This window comes from Pristiophorus japonicus, chromosome 23 (genome assembly GCF_044704955.1).
Source record: "Pristiophorus japonicus isolate sPriJap1 chromosome 23, sPriJap1.hap1, whole genome shotgun sequence".
Taxonomy (NCBI): domain Eukaryota; kingdom Metazoa; phylum Chordata; class Chondrichthyes; family Pristiophoridae; genus Pristiophorus; species Pristiophorus japonicus.
Genome location: NC_091999.1, coordinates 62,354,892 through 62,372,072, shown reverse-complemented (window position 1 = coordinate 62,372,072; position 17,181 = coordinate 62,354,892). Strand labels below are relative to the sequence as shown.

The 17,181-nt window shown below is 43.6% G+C and overlaps 14 non-coding genes across 14 annotated transcripts; all 14 read left to right on the top strand.

Moving 5' to 3' along the window:
* Positions 1–1,127: 1,127 nt before the first annotated feature.
* On the top strand, positions 1,128–1,199 carry trnad-guc (transfer RNA aspartic acid (anticodon GUC)). The gene has a single exon. It is a non-coding gene; the product is annotated as a tRNA-Asp (tRNA).
* Positions 1,200–1,415: 216 nt separating this feature from the next.
* On the top strand, positions 1,416–1,497 carry trnas-aga (transfer RNA serine (anticodon AGA)). Its single transcript has one exon. It is a non-coding gene; the product is annotated as a tRNA-Ser (tRNA).
* A 1,581-nt stretch (positions 1,498–3,078) lies between these two features.
* Positions 3,079–3,150, top strand: trnad-guc (transfer RNA aspartic acid (anticodon GUC)). Its single transcript has one exon. It is a non-coding gene; the product is annotated as a tRNA-Asp (tRNA).
* Positions 3,151–5,029: 1,879 nt separating this feature from the next.
* Positions 5,030–5,101, top strand: trnad-guc (transfer RNA aspartic acid (anticodon GUC)). The gene has a single exon. It is a non-coding gene; the product is annotated as a tRNA-Asp (tRNA).
* A 216-nt stretch (positions 5,102–5,317) lies between these two features.
* On the top strand, positions 5,318–5,399 carry trnas-aga (transfer RNA serine (anticodon AGA)). The gene has a single exon. It is a non-coding gene; the product is annotated as a tRNA-Ser (tRNA).
* A 1,580-nt stretch (positions 5,400–6,979) lies between these two features.
* On the top strand, positions 6,980–7,051 carry trnad-guc (transfer RNA aspartic acid (anticodon GUC)). The gene has a single exon. It is a non-coding gene; the product is annotated as a tRNA-Asp (tRNA).
* A 216-nt stretch (positions 7,052–7,267) lies between these two features.
* trnas-aga (transfer RNA serine (anticodon AGA)) lies at positions 7,268–7,349 on the top strand. The gene has a single exon. It is a non-coding gene; the product is annotated as a tRNA-Ser (tRNA).
* Positions 7,350–8,929: 1,580 nt separating this feature from the next.
* On the top strand, positions 8,930–9,001 carry trnad-guc (transfer RNA aspartic acid (anticodon GUC)). Its single transcript has one exon. It is a non-coding gene; the product is annotated as a tRNA-Asp (tRNA).
* Positions 9,002–9,217: 216 nt separating this feature from the next.
* Positions 9,218–9,299, top strand: trnas-aga (transfer RNA serine (anticodon AGA)). Its single transcript has one exon. It is a non-coding gene; the product is annotated as a tRNA-Ser (tRNA).
* A 1,580-nt stretch (positions 9,300–10,879) lies between these two features.
* Positions 10,880–10,951, top strand: trnad-guc (transfer RNA aspartic acid (anticodon GUC)). Its single transcript has one exon. It is a non-coding gene; the product is annotated as a tRNA-Asp (tRNA).
* Positions 10,952–11,167: 216 nt separating this feature from the next.
* trnas-aga (transfer RNA serine (anticodon AGA)) lies at positions 11,168–11,249 on the top strand. Its single transcript has one exon. It is a non-coding gene; the product is annotated as a tRNA-Ser (tRNA).
* A 1,869-nt stretch (positions 11,250–13,118) lies between these two features.
* On the top strand, positions 13,119–13,200 carry trnas-aga (transfer RNA serine (anticodon AGA)). The gene has a single exon. It is a non-coding gene; the product is annotated as a tRNA-Ser (tRNA).
* Positions 13,201–14,781: 1,581 nt separating this feature from the next.
* On the top strand, positions 14,782–14,853 carry trnad-guc (transfer RNA aspartic acid (anticodon GUC)). The gene has a single exon. It is a non-coding gene; the product is annotated as a tRNA-Asp (tRNA).
* Positions 14,854–15,069: 216 nt separating this feature from the next.
* On the top strand, positions 15,070–15,151 carry trnas-aga (transfer RNA serine (anticodon AGA)). The gene has a single exon. It is a non-coding gene; the product is annotated as a tRNA-Ser (tRNA).
* The last annotated feature ends 2,030 nt before the right edge of the window (positions 15,152–17,181 follow it).

Below are 17,181 nucleotides of genomic sequence, written 5' to 3'. Positions count from 1 at the left end.
CGCACTCCTTGGACTTGAGCATATCATCTTGGCTAACACTCAAGTGCAGCACTTGGGGAATTTTGCAATGTTGAAGCTGTTGACTTTCGGATGAAATGTTAAATTGAAGCTCCGTCTGCACCCTCGGGTGGATATGAAAGGTCCCAGAGCATTACTCGAAACAGAGTAGGAGAGTTGCCCCCGTGTCAATATTCCTCAAAATGTTCGTAAATGCTCACTAAAAGACTATGTGCATGTGTTTGTATGTGGGGTTGGTGTTGAAGCCCAGTTTGTCACAGAGACAGAATCCAAGCTCTCACAGGGCCAGGATAACCGAGTGGTTATGTCGTTGGCCTTAAACTTCAAAGGGTTTTCCACCGTGGGTTCTTCCCCACTCCTGGTTTCTATTTATTTTAACACAGATTTCCTCCCATTCTGATCAGTGATGTCCGATTTTCATCGGTTGAATCAACAATTTTCTGTAACTATGTGTCACTCTGAACCGATAATGAAATGAAATTGTGAAATGAATCTGTGTCGCTCGGTCTCTGCCTCTCTCTCTCTCTCCACAGAGCTGTGTATGTGTTTGTATGTCTGAGTCTTTGTCTCTCTCAGTCTGACTCACTCTGTCTGTCCCTGTTTCTCCGTTTGTCTCAGTCTCTCAATCTGTCTCTTTCTCACGGTGCCCACGTCTGTTCCAATGGGATTCTCTCAGATTCTTTGTCTGACTGGCTCTCTCTTTCCCATCATTTCGGTCTGTCCATTTCTTTACCTGTCTCTGTTAGTCCCTGCCTCTAACCTGAGAAGTATTTCCATCATTTTCTGTTTTAGTCTCTATCTCTTTCTCTCTATCTGTCTCTCTCCTTGTCACTGTCTTTATCATTGTCTTTCTCTCACTCTTTCCCTTTCTCTCTTAATAGATCAAACACACAAATCTCTGTCTCTGTATGTGTTTGAGTCTTTTTCTCACCCAATCTGCCTCTCCTTCTCAGTCTCACACTTTCTGTCTCTCGTTGTCTCTATCTCGGTGTCTGTCTCTCCCTGTTTGTCCGTTTGTATCTGTCTCTCAATGTGTCTGTCGACTTCTCATGGTGTCCAGTTCTGTTCACAGCTCGATTCCTGCTCCGACAGAGGAGCTATCCGTCAGTTCCTCGTTAGTATAGTGGTAAGTATCCCCGCCTGTCACGTGGGAGACCGGGGTTCAATTCCCCGACGGGGAGGCAGATGTTTCAAAATGTTCATTTTTACTTCTGTTTCTTGGTAGATACATATTAAAAATTCCAGAGCGAAATCGAACTGTGAAAATACAGGTAGAGGAGTTTGCCTCTTCCAGATTTTTAGCAAACGGAGACTTTTTCAGGATTCTTTGGCCGTCTGCTGCACAGAGATGGATGACTGAGTTTTTTCTGAGTAACGTTTAAAAAGCCAGCGACACAGTAGTCGTGGCCGAGTGGTTAAGGCGATGGATTAGAAATCCATTGGGATTTTCCCGCGCAGGTTCGAATCCTGCCGACTACGATTCGCAGCATTTTTCATTCCATTTCACAATTTAACCAGTTCGCGACCAAACTGATCATGTGATAATTGGAATAACGTCCCACACCTTTCAACACTGACATTTGTTCTCATTTTTATTAATCTGCAATATTCACGATACATCCGATTAAAAAATCGCAGCAATCAGTCATAGTTGCGACAGTGATTCAGCCTGTCTATCCTTCGAGATGTCTAAGGCAGCTGTGCATGCCCGTTGGTGCGTGTAAATTTTTGGTTATCTGTTTCTCTTTGTCTGTCTATCTCTATTTTTGTCTCTGTGTATGTGCAACTGTCTGTGGAAATCATCACCATGAATTTGGTATGTCCTGGAACTTATAAAAAAGACTTGGGGAAAATAATACGGTTGTGAACTTTTGTATCGGCTTTGGTTCAGTGGCAGCATTCTCGACTGAATCAGGAGTTTGTGTCTTCAAGTCGCACTCCTTGGACTTGAGCATATCATCTTGGCTAACACTCAAGTGCAGCACTTGGGGAATTTTGCAATGTTGAAGCTGTTGACTTTCGGATGAAATGTTAAATTGAAGCTCCGTCTGCACCCTCGGGTGGATATGAAAGGTCCCAGAGCATTACTCGAAACAGAGTAGGAGAGTTGCCCCCGTGTCAATATTCCTCAAAATGTTCGTAAATGCTCACTAAAAGACTATGTGCATGTGTTTGTATGTGGGGTTGGTGTTGAAGCCCAGTTTGTCACAGAGACAGAATCCAAGCTCTCACAGGGCCAGGATAACCGAGTGGTTATGTCGTTGGCCTTAAACTTCAAAGGGTTTTCCACCGTGGGTTCTTCCCCACTCCTGGTTTCTATTTATTTTAACACAGATTTCCTCCCATTCTGATCAGTGATGTCCGATTTTCATCGGTTGAATCAACAATTTTCTGTAACTATGTGTCACTCTGAACCGATAATGAAATGAAATTGTGAAATGAATCTGTGTCGCTCGGTCTCTGCCTCTCTCTCTCTCTCCACAGAGCTGTGTATGTGTTTGTATGTCTGAGTCTTTGTCTCTCTCAGTCTGACTCACTCTGTCTGTCCCTGTTTCTCCGTTTGTCTCAGTCTCTCAATCTGTCTCTTTCTCACGGTGCCCACGTCTGTTCCAATGGGATTCTCTCAGATTCTTTGTCTGACTGGCTCTCTCTTTCCCATCATTTCGGTCTGTCCATTTCTTTGCCTGTCTCTGTTAGTCCCTGCCTCTAACCTGAGAAGTATTTCCATCATTTTCTGTTTTAGTCTCTATCTCTTTCTCTCTATCTGTCTCTCTCCTTGTCACTGTCTTTATCATTGTCTTTCTCTCACTCTTTCCCTTTCTCTCTTAATAGATCAAATACACAAATCTCTGTCTCTGTATGTGTTTGAGTCTTTTTCTCACCCAATCTGCCTCTCCTTCTCAGTCTCACACTTTCTGTCTCTCGTTGTCTCTATCTCGGTGTCTGTCTCTCCCTGTTTGTCCGTTTGTATCTGTCTCTCAATGTGTCTGTCGACTTCTCATGGTGTCCAGTTCTGTTCACAGCTCGATTCCTGCTCCGACAGAGGAGCTATCCGTCAGTTCCTCGTTAGTATAGTGGTAAGTATCCCCGCCTGTCACGTGGGAGACCGGGGTTCAATTCCCCGACGGGGAGGCAGATGTTTCAAAATGTTCATTTTTACTTCTGTTTCTTGGTAGATACATATTAAAAATTCCAGAGCGAAATCGAACTGTGAAAATACATGTGGAGGAGTTTGCCTCTTCCAGATTTTTTGCAAACGGAGACTTTTTCAGGATTCTTTGGCCGTCTGCTGCACAGAGATGGATGACTGAGTTTTTTCTGAGTAACGTTTAAAAAGCCAGCGACACAGTAGTCGTGGCCGAGTGGTTAAGGCGATGGACTAGAAATCCATTGGGATTTTCCCGCGCAAGTTCGAATCCTCCCGACTACGATTCGCAGCATTTTTCATTCCATTTCACAATTTAACCAGTTCTCCACCAAACTGATCATGTGATAATTGGAATAACGTCCCACACCTTTCAACACTGACATTTGTTCTCATTTTTATTAATCTGCAATATTCACGATACATCCGATTAAAAAATCGCAGCAATCAGTCATAGTTGCGACAGTGATTCAGCCTGTCTATCCCTCGAGATGTCTAAGGCAGCTGTGCATGCCCGTTGGTGCGTGTAAATTTTTGGTTATCTGTGTCTCTGTGTCTGTCTATCTCTATTTTTGTCTCTGTGTATGTGCAACTGTCTGTGGAAATCATCACCATGAATTTGGTATGTCCTGGAACTTATAAAAAAGACGTGGGGAAAATAATACGGTTGTGAACTTTTGTATCGGCTTTGGTTCAGTGGCAGCATTCTCGACTGAATCAGGAATTTGTGTGTTCAAGTCGCACTCCTTGGACTTGAGCATATCATCTTGGCTAACACTCAAGTGCAGCACTTGGGGAATTTTGCAATGTTGAAGCTGTTGACTTTCGGATGAAATGTTAAATTGAAGCTCCGTCTGCACCCTCGGGTGGATATGAAAGGTCCCAGAGCATTACTCGAAACAGAGTAGGAGAGTTGCCCCCGTGTCAATATTCCTCAAAATGTTCGTAAATGCTCACTAAAAGACTATGTGCATGTGTTTGTATGTGGGGTTGGTGTTGAAGCCCAGTTTGTCACAGAGACAGAATCCAAGCTCTCACAGGGCCAGGATAACCGAGTGGTTATGTCGTTGGCCTTAAACTTCAAAGGGTTTTCCACCGTGGGTTCTTCCCCACTCCTGGTTTCTATTTATTTTAACACAGATTTCCTCCCATTCTGATCAGTGATGTCCGATTTTCATCGGTTGAATCAACAATTTTCTGTAACTATGTGTCACTCTGAACCGATAATGAAATGAAATTGTGAAATGTATCTGTGTCGCTCGGTCTCTGCCTCTCTCTCTCTCTCCACAGAGCTGTGTATGTGTTTGTATGTCTGAGTCTTTGTCTCTCTCAGTCTGACTCACTCTGTCTGTCCCTGTTTCTCCGTTTGTCTCAGTCTCTCAATCTGTCTCTTTCTCACGGTGCCCACGTCTGTTCCAATGGGATTCTCTCAGATTCTTTGTCTGACTGGCTCTCTATTTCCCATCATTTCGGTCTGTCCATTTCTTTGCCTGTCTCTGTTAGTCCCTGCCTCTAACCTGAGAAGTATTTCCATCATTTTCTGTTTTAGTCTCTATCTCTTTCTCTCTATCTGTCTCTCTCCTTGTCACTGTCTTTATCATTGTCTTTCTCTCACTCTTTCCCTTTCTCTCTTAATAGATCAAACACACAAATCTCTGTCTCTGTATGTGTTTGAGTCTTTTTCTCACCCAATCTGCCTCTCCTTCTCAGTCTCACACTTTCTGTCTCTCGTTGTCTCTATCTCGGTGTCTGTCTCTCCCTGTTTGTCCGTTTGTATCTGTCTCTCAATGTGTCTGTCGACTTCTCATGGTGTCCAGTTCTGTTCACAGCTCGATTCCTGCTCCGACAGAGCAGCTATCCGTCAGTTCCTCGTTAGTATAGTGGTAAGTATCCCCGCCTGTCACGTGGGAGACCGGGGTTCAATTCCCCGACGGGGAGACAGATGTTTCAAAATGTTCATTTTTACTTCTGTTTCTTGGTAGATACATATTAAAAATTCCAGAGCGAAATCGAACTGTGAAAATACATGTGGAGGAGTTTGCCTCTTCCAGATTTTTTGCAAACGGAGACTTTTTCAGGATTCTTTGGCCGTCTGCTGCACAGAGATGGATGACTGAGTTTTTTCTGAGTAACGTTTAAAAAGCCAGCGACACAGTAGTCGTGGCCGAGTGTTTAAGGCGATGGATTAGAAATCCATTGGGATTTTCCCGCGCAGGTTCGAATCCTGCCGACTACGAGTCGCAGCATTTTTCATTACATTTCACAATTTAACCAGTTCGCGACCAAACTGATCATGTGATAATTGGAATAAAGTCCCACACCTTTCAACACTGACATTTGTTCTCATTTTTATTAATCTGCAATATTCACGATACATCCGATTAAAAAATCGCAGCAATCAGTCATAGTTGCGACAGTGATTCAGCCTGTCTATCCCTCGAGATGTCTAAGGCAGCTGTGCATGCCCGTTGGTGCGTGTAAATTTTTGGTTATCTGTTTCTCTTTGTCTGTCTATCTCTATTTTTGTCTCTGTGTATGTGCAACTGTCTGTGGAAATCATCACCATGAATTTGGTATGTCCTGGAACTTATAAAAAAGACTTGGGGAAAATAATACGGTTGTGAACTTTTGTATCGGCTTTGGTTCAGTGGCAGCATTCTCGACTGAATCAGGAGTTTGTGTCTTCAAGTCGCACTCCTTGGACTTGAGCAAATCATCTTGGCTAACACTCAAGTGCAGCACTTGGGGAATTTTGCAATGTTGAAGCTGTTGACTTTCGGATGAAATGTTAAATTGAAGCTCCGTCTGCACCCTCGGGTGGATATGAAAGGTCCCAGAGCATTACTCGAAACAGAGTAGGAGAGTTGCCCCCGTGTCAATATTCCTCAAAATGTTCGTAAATGCTCACTAAAAGACTATGTGCATGTGTTTGTATGTGGGGTTGGTGTTGAAGCCCAGTTTGTCACAGAGACAGAATCCAAGCTCTCACAGGGCCAGGATAACCGAGTGGTTATGTCGTTGGCCTTAAACTTCAAAGGGTTTTCCACCGTGGGTTCTTCCCCACTCCTGGTTTCTATTTATTTTAACACAGATTTCCTCCCATTCTGATCAGTGATGTCCGATTTTCATCGGTTGAATCAACAATTTTCTGTAACTATGTGTCACTCTGAACCGATAATGAAATGAAATTGTGAAATGAATCTGTGTCGCTCGGTCTCTGCCTCTCTCTCTCTCTCCACAGAGCTGTGTATGTGTTTGTATGTCTGAGTCTTTGTCTCTCTCAGTCTGACTCACTCTGTCTGTCCCTGTTTCTCCGTTTGTCTCAGTCTCTCAATCTGTCTCTTTCTCACGGTGCCCACGTCTGTTCCAATGGGATTCTCTCAGATTCTTTGTCTGACTGGCTCTCTCTTTCCCATCATTTCGGTCTGTCCATTTCTTTGCCTGTCTCTGTTAGTCCCTGCCTCTAACCTGAGAAGTATTCCATCATTTTCTGTTTTAGTCTCTATCTCTTTCTCTCTATCTGTCTCTCTCCTTGTCACTGTCTTTATCATTGTCTTTCTCTCACTCTTTCCCTTTCTCTCTTAATAGATCAAATACACAAATCTCTGTCTCTGTATGTGTTTGAGTCTTTTTCTCACCCAATCTGCCTCTCCATCTCAGTCTCACACTTTCTGTCTCTCGTTGTCTCTATCTCGGTGTCTGTCTCTCCCTGTTTGTCCGTTTGTATCTGTCTCTCAATGTGTCTGTCGACTTCTCATGGTGTCCAGTTCTGTTCACAGCTCGATTCCTGCTCCGACAGAGGAGCTATCCGTCAGTTCCTCGTTAGTATAGTGGTAAGTATCCCCGCCTGTCACGTGGGAGACCGGGGTTCAATTCCCCGACGGGGAGGCAGATGTTTCAAAATGTTCATTTTTACTTCTGTTTCTTGGTAGATACATATTAAAAATTCCAGAGCGAAATCGAACTGTGAAAATACATGTGGAGGAGTTTGCCTCTTCCAGATTTTTTGCAAACGGAGACTTTTTCAGGATTCTTTGGCCGTCTGCTGCACAGAGATGGATGACTGAGTTTTTTCTGAGTAACGTTTAAAAAGCCAGCGACACAGTAGTCGTGGCCGAGTGGTTAAGGCGATGGACTAGAAATCCATTGGGATTTTCCCGCGCAGGTTCGAATCCTCCCGACTACGATTCGCAGCATTTTTCATTCCATTTCACAATTTAACCAGTTCTCCACCAAACTGATCATGTGATAATTGGAATAACGTCCCACACCTTTCAACACTGACATTTGTTCTCATTTTTATTAATCTGCAATATTCACGATACATCCGATTAAAAAATCGCAGCAATCAGTCATAGTTGCGACAGTGATTCAGCCTGTCTATCCCTCGAGATGTCTAAGGCAGCTGTGCATGCCCGTTGGTGCGTGTAAATTTTTGGTTATCTGTTTCTCTTTGTCTGTCTATCTCTATTTTTGTCTCTGTGTATGTGCAACTGTCTGTGGAAATCATCACCATGAATTTGGTATGTCCTGGAACTTATAAAAAAGACTTGGGGAAAATAATACGGTTGTGAACTTTTGTATCGGCTTTGGTTCAGTGGCAGCATTCTCGACTGAATCAGGAGTTTGTGTCTTCAAGTCGCACTCCTTGGACTTGAGCAAATCATCTTGGCTAACACTCAAGTGCAGCACTTGGGGAATTTTGCAATGTTGAAGCTGTTGACTTTCGGATGAAATGTTAAATTGAAGCTCCGTCTGCACCCTCGGGTGGATATGAAAGGTCCCAGAGCATTACTCGAAACAGAGTAGGAGAGTTGCCCCCGTGTCAATATTCCTCAAAATGTTCGTAAATGCTCACTAAAAGACTATGTGCATGTGTTTGTATGTGGGGTTGGTGTTGAAGCCCAGTTTGTCACAGAGACAGAATCCAAGCTCTCACAGGGCCAGGATAACCGAGTGGTTATGTCGTTGGCCTTAAACTTCAAAGGGTTTTCCACCGTGGGTTCTTCCCCACTCCTGGTTTCTATTTATTTTAACACAGATTTCCTCCCATTCTGATCAGTGATGTCCGATTTTCATCGGTTGAATCAACAATTTTCTGTAACTATGTGTCACTCTGAACCGATAATGAAATGAAATTGTGAAATGAATCTGTGTCGCTCGGTCTCTGCCTCTCTCTCTCTCTCCACAGAGCTGTGTATGTGTTTGTATGTCTGAGTCTTTGTCTCTCTCAGTCTGACTCACTCTGTCTGTCCCTGTTTCTCCGTTTGTCTCAGTCTCTCAATCTGTCTCTTTCTCACGGTGCCCACGTCTGTTCCAATGGGATTCTCTCAGATTCTTTGTCTGACTGGCTCTCTCTTTCCCATCATTTCGGTCTGTCCATTTCTTTGCCTGTCTCTGTTAGTCCCTGCCTCTAACCTGAGAAGTATTCCATCATTTTCTGTTTTAGTCTCTATCTCTTTCTCTCTATCTGTCTCTCTCCTTGTCACTGTCTTTATCATTGTCTTTCTCTCACTCTTTCCCTTTCTCTCTTAATAGATCAAATACACAAATCTCTGTCTCTGTATGTGTTTGAGTCTTTTTCTCACCCAATCTGCCTCTCCATCTCAGTCTCACACTTTCTGTCTCTCGTTGTCTCTATCTCGGTGTCTGTCTCTCCCTGTTTGTCCGTTTGTATCTGTCTCTCAATGTGTCTGTCGACTTCTCATGGTGTCCAGTTCTGTTCACAGCTCGATTCCTGCTCCGACAGAGGAGCTATCCGTCAGTTCCTCGTTAGTATAGTGGTAAGTATCCCCGCCTGTCACGTGGGAGACCGGGGTTCAATTCCCCGACGGGGAGGCAGATGTTTCAAAATGTTCATTTTTACTTCTGTTTCTTGGTAGATACATATTAAAAATTCCAGAGCGAAATCGAACTGTGAAAATACATGTGGAGGAGTTTGCCTCTTCCAGATTTTTTGCAAACGGAGACTTTTTCAGGATTCTTTGGCCGTCTGCTGCACAGAGATGGATGACTGAGTTTTTTCTGAGTAACGTTTAAAAAGCCAGCGACACAGTAGTCGTGGCCGAGTGGTTAAGGCGATGGACTAGAAATCCATTGGGATTTTCCCGCGCAGGTTCGAATCCTCCCGACTACGATTCGCAGCATTTTTCATTCCATTTCACAATTTAACCAGTTCTCCACCAAACTGATCATGTGATAATTGGAATAACGTCCCACACCTTTCAACACTGACATTTGTTCTCATTTTTATTAATCTGCAATATTCACGATACATCCGATTAAAAAATCGCAGCAATCAGTCATAGTTGCGACAGTGATTCAGCCTGTCTATCCCTCGAGATGTCTAAGGCAGCTGTGCATGCCCGTTGGTGCGTGTAAATTTTTGGTTATCTGTTTCTCTTTGTCTGTCTATCTCTATTTTTGTCTCTGTGTATGTGCAACTGTCTGTGGAAATCATCACCATGAATTTGGTATGTCCTGGAACTTATAAAAAAGACTTGGGGAAAATAATACGGTTGTGAACTTTTGTATCGGCTTTGGTTCAGTGGCAGCATTCTCGACTGAATCAGGAGTTTGTGTCTTCAAGTCGCACTCCTTGGACTTGAGCAAATCATCTTGGCTAACACTCAAGTGCAGCACTTGGGGAATTTTGCAATGTTGAAGCTGTTGACTTTCGGATGAAATGTTAAATTGAAGCTCCGTCTGCACCCTCGGGTGGATATGAAAGGTCCCAGAGCATTACTCGAAACAGAGTAGGAGAGTTGCCCCCGTGTCAATATTCCTCAAAATGTTCGTAAATGCTCACTAAAAGACTATGTGCATGTGTTTGTATGTGGGGTTGGTGTTGAAGCCCAGTTTGTCACAGAGACAGAATCCAAGCTCTCACAGGGCCAGGATAACCGAGTGGTTATGTCGTTGGCCTTAAACTTCAAAGGGTTTTCCACCGTGGGTTCTTCCCCACTCCTGGTTTCTATTTATTTTAACACAGATTTCCTCCCATTCTGATCAGTGATGTCCGATTTTCATCGGTTGAATCAACAATTTTCTGTAACTATGTGTCACTCTGAACCGATAATGAAATGAAATTGTGAAATGAATCTGTGTCGCTCGGTCTCTGCCTCTCTCTCTCTCTCCACAGAGCTGTGTATGTGTTTGTATGTCTGAGTCTTTGTCTCTCTCAGTCTTACTCACTCTGTCTGTCCCTGTTTCTCCGTTTGTCTCAGTCTCTCAATCTGTCTCTTTCTCACGGTGCCCACGTCTGTTCCAATGGGATTCTCTCAGATTCTTTGTCTGACTGGCTCTCTCTTTCCCATCATTTCGGTCTGTCCATTTCTTTGCCTGTCTCTGTTAGTCCCTGCCTCTAACCTGAGAAGTATTCCATCATTTTCTGTTTTAGTCTCTATCTCTTTCTCTCTATCTGTCTCTCTCCTTGTCACTGTCTTTATCATTGTCTTTCTCTCACTCTTTCCCTTTCTCTCTTAATAGATCAAACACACAAATCTCTGTCTCTGTATGTGTTTGAGTCTTTTTCTCACCCAATCTGCCTCTCCTTCTCAGTCTCACACTTTCTGTCTCTCGTTGTCTCTATCTCGGTGTCTGTCTCTCCCTGTTTGTCCGTTTGTATCTGTCTCTCAATGTGTCTGTCGACTTCTCATGGTGTCCAGTTCTGTTCACAGCTCGATTCCTGCTCCGACAGAGGAGCTATCCGTCAGTTCCTCGTTAGTATAGTGGTAAGTATCCCCGCCTGTCACGTGGGAGACCGGGGTTCAATTCCCCGACGGGGAGGCAGATGTTTCAAAATGTTCATTTTTACTTCTGTTTCTTGGTAGATACATATTAAAAATTCCAGAGCGAAATCGAACTGTGAAAATACATGTGGAGGAGTTTGCCTCTTCCAGATTTTTTGCAAACGGAGACTTTTTCAGGATTCTTTGGCCGTCTGCTGCACAGAGATGGATGACTGAGTTTTTTCTGAGTAACGTTTAAAAAGCCAGCGACACAGTAGTCGTGGCCGAGTGGTTAAGGCGATGGACTAGAAATCCATTGGGATTTTCCCGCGCAGTTTCGAATCCTGCCGACTACGATTCTCAGCATTTTTCATTCCATTTCACAATTTAACCAGTTCGCTACCAAACTGATCATGTGATAATTGGAATAACGTCCCACACCTTTCAACACTGACATTTGTTCTCATTTTTATTCATCTGCAATATTCACGATACATCCGATTAAAAAATCGCAGCAATCAGTCATAGTTGCGACAGTGATTCAGCCTGTCTATCCCTCGAGATGTCTAAGGCAGCTGTGCATGCCCGTTGGTGCGTGTAAATTTTTGGTTATCTGTGTCTCTGTGTCTGTCTATCTCTATTTTTGTCTCTGTGTATGTGCAACTGTCTGTGGAAATCATCACCATGAATTTGGTATGTCCTGGAACTTATAAAAAAGACTTGGGGAAAATAATACGGTTGTGAACTTTTGTATCGGCTTTGGTTCAGTGGCAGCATTCTCGACTGAATCAGGAGTTTATGTCTTCAAGTCGCACTCCTTGGACTTGAGCATATCATCTTGGCTAACACTCAAGTGCAGCACTTGGGGAATTTTGCAATGTTGAAGCTGTTGACTTTCGGATGAAATGTTAAATTGAAGCTCCGTCTGCACCCTCGGGTGGATATGAAAGGTCCCAGAGCATTACTCGAAACAGAGTAGGAGAGTTGCCCCCGTGTCAATATTCCTCAAAATGTTCGTAAATGCTCACTAAAAGACTATGTGCATGTGTTTGTATGTGGGGTTGGGGTTGAAGCCCAGTTTGTCACAGAAACAGAATCCAAGCTCTCACAGGGCCAGGATAACCGAGTGGTTATGTCGTTGGCCTTAAACTTCAAAGGGTTTTCCACCGTGGGTTCTTCCCCACTCCTGGTTTCTATTTATTTTAACACAGATTTCCTCCCATTCTGATCAGTGATGTCCGATTTTCATCGGTTGAATCAACAATTTTCTGTAACTATGTGTCACTCTGAACCGATAATAAAATGAAATTGTGAAATGTATCTGTGTCGCTCGGTCTCTGCCTCTCTCTCTCTCTCCACAGAGCTGTGTATGTGTTTGTATGTCTGAGTCTTTGTCTCTCTCTGTCTGACTCACTCTGTCTGTCCCTGTTTCTCCGTTTGTCTCAGTCTCTCAATCTGTCTCTTTCTCACGGTGCCCACGTCTGTTCCAATGGGATTCTCTCAGATTCTTTGTCTGACTGGCTCTCTCTTTCCCATCATTTCGGTCTGTCCATTTCTTTGCCTGTCTCTGTTAGTCCCTGCCTCTAACCTGAGAAGTATTTCCATCATTTTCTGTATTAGTCTCTATCTCTTTCTCTCTATCTGTCTCTCTCCTTGTCACTGTCTTTATCATTTTCTTTCTCTCACTCTTTCCCTTTCTCTCTTAATAGATCAAACACACAAATCTCTGTCTCTGTATGTGTTTGAGTCTTTTTCTCACCCAATCTGCCTCTCCTTCTCAGTCTCACACTTTCTGTCTCTCGTTGTGTCTATCTCGGTGTCTGTCTCTCCCTGTTTGTCGGTTTGTCTCTGTCTCTCAATGTGTCTGTCGACTTCTCATGGTGTCCAGTTCTGTTCACAGCTCGATTCCTGCTCCGACAGCGGAGCTATCCGTCAGTTCCTCGTTAGTATAGTGGTGAGTATCCCCGTCTGTCACGCGGGAGACCGGGTTTCAATTCCCCGACGGGGAGGCAGATGTTTCAAAATGTTGATTTTTACTTCTGTTTCTTCTCAGATACATATTAAAAATTCCAGAGCGAAATCGAACTGTGAAAATACAGGTAGAGGAGTTTGCCTCTTCCAGATTTTTAGCAAACGGAGACTTTTTCAGGATTCTTTGGCCGTCTGCTGCACAGAGATGGATGACTGAGTTTTTTCTGAGTAACGTTTAAAAAGCCAGCGACACAGTAGTCGTGGCCGAGTGGTTAAGGCGATGGATTAGAAATCCATTGGGATTTTCCCGCGCAGGTTCGAATCCTGCCGACTACGATTCGCAGCATTTTTCATTCCATTTCACAATTTAACCAGTTCGCGACCAAACTGATCATGTGATAATTGGAATAACGTCCCACACCTTTCAACACTGACATTTGTTCTCATTTTTATTAATCTGCAATATTCACGATACATCCGATTAAAAAATCGCAGCAATCAGTCATAGTTGCGACAGTGATTCAGCCTGTCTATCCCTCGAGATGTCTAAGGCAGCTGTGCATGCCCGTTGGTGCGTGTAAATTTTTGGTTATCTGTTTCTCTTTGTCTGTCTATCTCTATTTTTGTCTCTGTGTATGTGCAACTGTCTGTGGAAATCATCACCATGAATTTGGTATGTCCTGGAACTTATAAAAAAGACTTGGGGAAAATAATACGGTTGTGAACTTTTGTATCGGCTTTGGTTCAGTGGCAGCATTCTCGACTGAATCAGGAGTTTGTGTCTTCAAGTCGCACTCCTTGGACTTGAGCATATCATCTTGGCTAACACTCAAGTGCAGCACTTGGGGAATTTTGCAATGTTGAAGCTGTTGACTTTCGGATGAAATGTTAAATTGAAGCTCCGTCTGCACCCTCGGGTGGATATGAAAGGTCCCAGAGCATTACTCGAAACAGAGTAGGAGAGTTGCCCCCGTGTCAATATTCCTCAAAATGTTCGTAAATGCTCACTAAAAGACTATGTGCATGTGTTTGTATGTGGGGTTGGTGTTGAAGCCCAGTTTGTCACAGAGACAGAATCCAAGCTCTCACAGGGCCAGGATAACCGAGTGGTTATGTCGTTGGCCTTAAACTTCAAAGGGTTTTCCACCGTGGGTTCTTCCCCACTCCTGGTTTCTATTTATTTTAACACAGATTTCCTCCCATTCTGATCAGTGATGTCCGATTTTCATCGGTTGAATCAACAATTTTCTGTAACTATGTGTCACTCTGAACCGATAATGAAATGAAATTGTGAAATGAATCTGTGTCGCTCGGTCTCTGCCTCTCTCTCTCTCTCCACAGAGCTGTGTATGTGTTTGTATGTCTGAGTCTTTGTCTCTCTCAGTCTGACTCACTCTGTCTGTCCCTGTTTCTCCGTTTGTCTCAGTCTCTCAATCTGTCTCTTTCTCACGGTGCCCACGTCTGTTCCAATGGGATTCTCTCAGATTCTTTGTCTGACTGGCTCTCTCTTTCCCATCATTTCGGTCTGTCCATTTCTTTGCCTGTCTCTGTTAGTCCCTGCCTCTAACCTGAGAAGTATTTCCATCATTTTCTGTTTTAGTCTCTATCTCTTTCTCTCTATCTGTCTCTCTCCTTGTCACTGTCTTTATCATTGTCTTTCTCTCACTCTTTCCCTTTCTCTCTTAATAGATCAAACACACAAATCTCTGTCTCTGTATGTGTTTGAGTCTTTTTCTCACCCAATCTGCCTCTCCTTCTCAGTCTCACACTTTCTGTCTCTCGTTGTCTCTATCTCGGTGTCTGTCTCTCCCTGTTTGTCCGTTTGTATCTGTCTCTCAATGTGTCTGTCGACTTCTCATGGTGTCCAGTTCTGTTCACAGCTCGATTCCTGCTCCGACAGAGGAGCTATCCGTCAGTTCCTCGTTAGTATAGTGGTAAGTATCCCCGCCTGTCACGTGGGAGACCGGGGTTCAATTCCCCGACGGGGAGGCAGATGTTTCAAAATGTTCATTTTTACTTCTGTTTCTTGGTAGATACATATTAAAAATTCCAGAGCGAAATCGAACTGTGAAAATACAGGTAGAGGAGTTTGCCTCTTCCAGATTTTTAGCAAACGGAGACTTTTTCAGGATTCTTTGGCCGTCTGCTGCACAGAGATGGATGACTGAGTTTTTTCTGAGTAACGTTTAAAAAGCCAGCGACACAGTAGTCGTGGCCGAGTGGTTAAGGCGATGGATTAGAAATCCATTGGGATTTTCCCGCGCAGGTTCGAATCCTGCCGACTACGATTCGCAGCATTTTTCATTCCATTTCACAATTTAACCAGTTCGCGACCAAACTGATCATGTGATAATTGGAATAACGTCCCACACCTTTCAACACTGACATTTGTTCTCATTTTTATTAATCTGCAATATTCACGATACATCCGATTAAAAAATCGCAGCAATCAGTCATAGTTGCGACAGTGATTCAGCCTGTCTATCCCTCGAGATGTCTAAGGCAGCTGTGCATGCCCGTTGGTGCGTGTAAATTTTTGGTTATCTGTTTCTCTTTGTCTGTCTATCTCTATTTTTGTCTCTGTGTATGTGCAACTGTCTGTGGAAATCATCACCATGAATTTGGTATGTCCTGGAACTTATAAAAAAGACTTGGGGAAAATAATACGGTTGTGAACTTTTGTATCGGCTTTGGTTCAGTGGCAGCATTCTCGACTGAATCAGGAGTTTGTGTCTTCAAGTCGCACTCCTTGGACTTGAGCATATCATCTTGGCTAACACTCAAGTGCAGCACTTGGGGAATTTTGCAATGTTGAAGCTGTTGACTTTCGGATGAAATGTTAAATTGAAGCTCCGTCTGCACCCTCGGGTGGATATGAAAGGTCCCAGAGCATTACTCGAAACAGAGTAGGAGAGTTGCCCCCGTGTCAATATTCCTCAAAATGTTCGTAAATGCTCACTAAAAGACTATGTGCATGTGTTTGTATGTGGGGTTGGTGTTGAAGCCCAGTTTGTCACAGAGACAGAATCCAAGCTCTCACAGGGCCAGGATAACCGAGTGGTTATGTCGTTGGCCTTAAACTTCAAAGGGTTTTCCACCGTGGGTTCTTCCCCACTCCTGGTTTCTATTTATTTTAACACAGATTTCCTCCCATTCTGATCAGTGATGTCCGATTTTCATCGGTTGAATCAACAATTTTCTGTAACTATGTGTCACTCTGAACCGATAATGAAATGAAATTGTGAAATGAATCTGTGTCGCTCGGTCTCTGCCTCTCTCTCTCTCTCCACAGAGCTGTGTATGTGTTTGTATGTCTGAGTCTTTGTCTCTCTCAGTCTGACTCACTCTGTCTGTCCCTGTTTCTCCGTTTGTCTCAGTCTCTCAATCTGTCTCTTTCTCACGGTGCCCACGTCTGTTCCAATGGGATTCTCTCAGATTCTTTGTCTGACTGGCTCTCTCTTTCCCATCATTTCGGTCTGTCCATTTCTTTGCCTGTCTCTGTTAGTCCCTGCCTCTAACCTGAGAAGTATTTCCATCATTTTCTGTTTTAGTCTCTATCTCTTTCTCTCTATCTGTCTCTCTCCTTGTCACTGTCTTTATCATTGTCTTTCTCTCACTCTTTCCCTTTCTCTCTTAATAGATCAAATACACAAATCTCTGTCTCTGTATGTGTTTGAGTCTTTTTCTCACCCAATCTGCCTCTCCTTCTCAGTCTCACACTTTCTGTCTCTCGTTGTCTCTATCTCGGTGTCTGTCTCTCCCTGTTTGTCCGTTTGTATCTGTCTCTCAATGTGTCTGTCGACTTCTCATGGTGTCCAGTTCTGTTCACAGCTCGATTCCTGCTCCGACAGAGGAGCTATCCGTCAGTTCCTCGTTAGTATAGTGGTAAGTATCCCCGCCTGTCACGTGGGAGACCAGGGTTCAATTCCCCGACGGGGAGGCAGATGTTTCAAAATGTTCATTTTTACTTCTGTTTCTTGGTAGATACATATTAAAAATTCCAGAGCGAAATCGAACTGTGAAAATACATGTGGAGGAGTTTGCCTCTTCCAGATTTTTTGCAAACGGAGACTTTTTCAGGATTCTTTGGCCGTCTGCTGCACAGAGATGGATGACTGAGTTTTTTCTGAGTAACGTTTAAAAAGCCAGCGACACAGTAGTCGTGGCCGAGTGGTTAAGGCGATGGACTAGAAATCCATTGTGATTTTCCCGCGCAGGTTCGAATCCTCCCGACTACGATTCGCAGCATTTTTCATTCCATTTCACAATTTAACCAGTTCTCCACCAAACTGATCATGTGATAATTGGAATAACGTC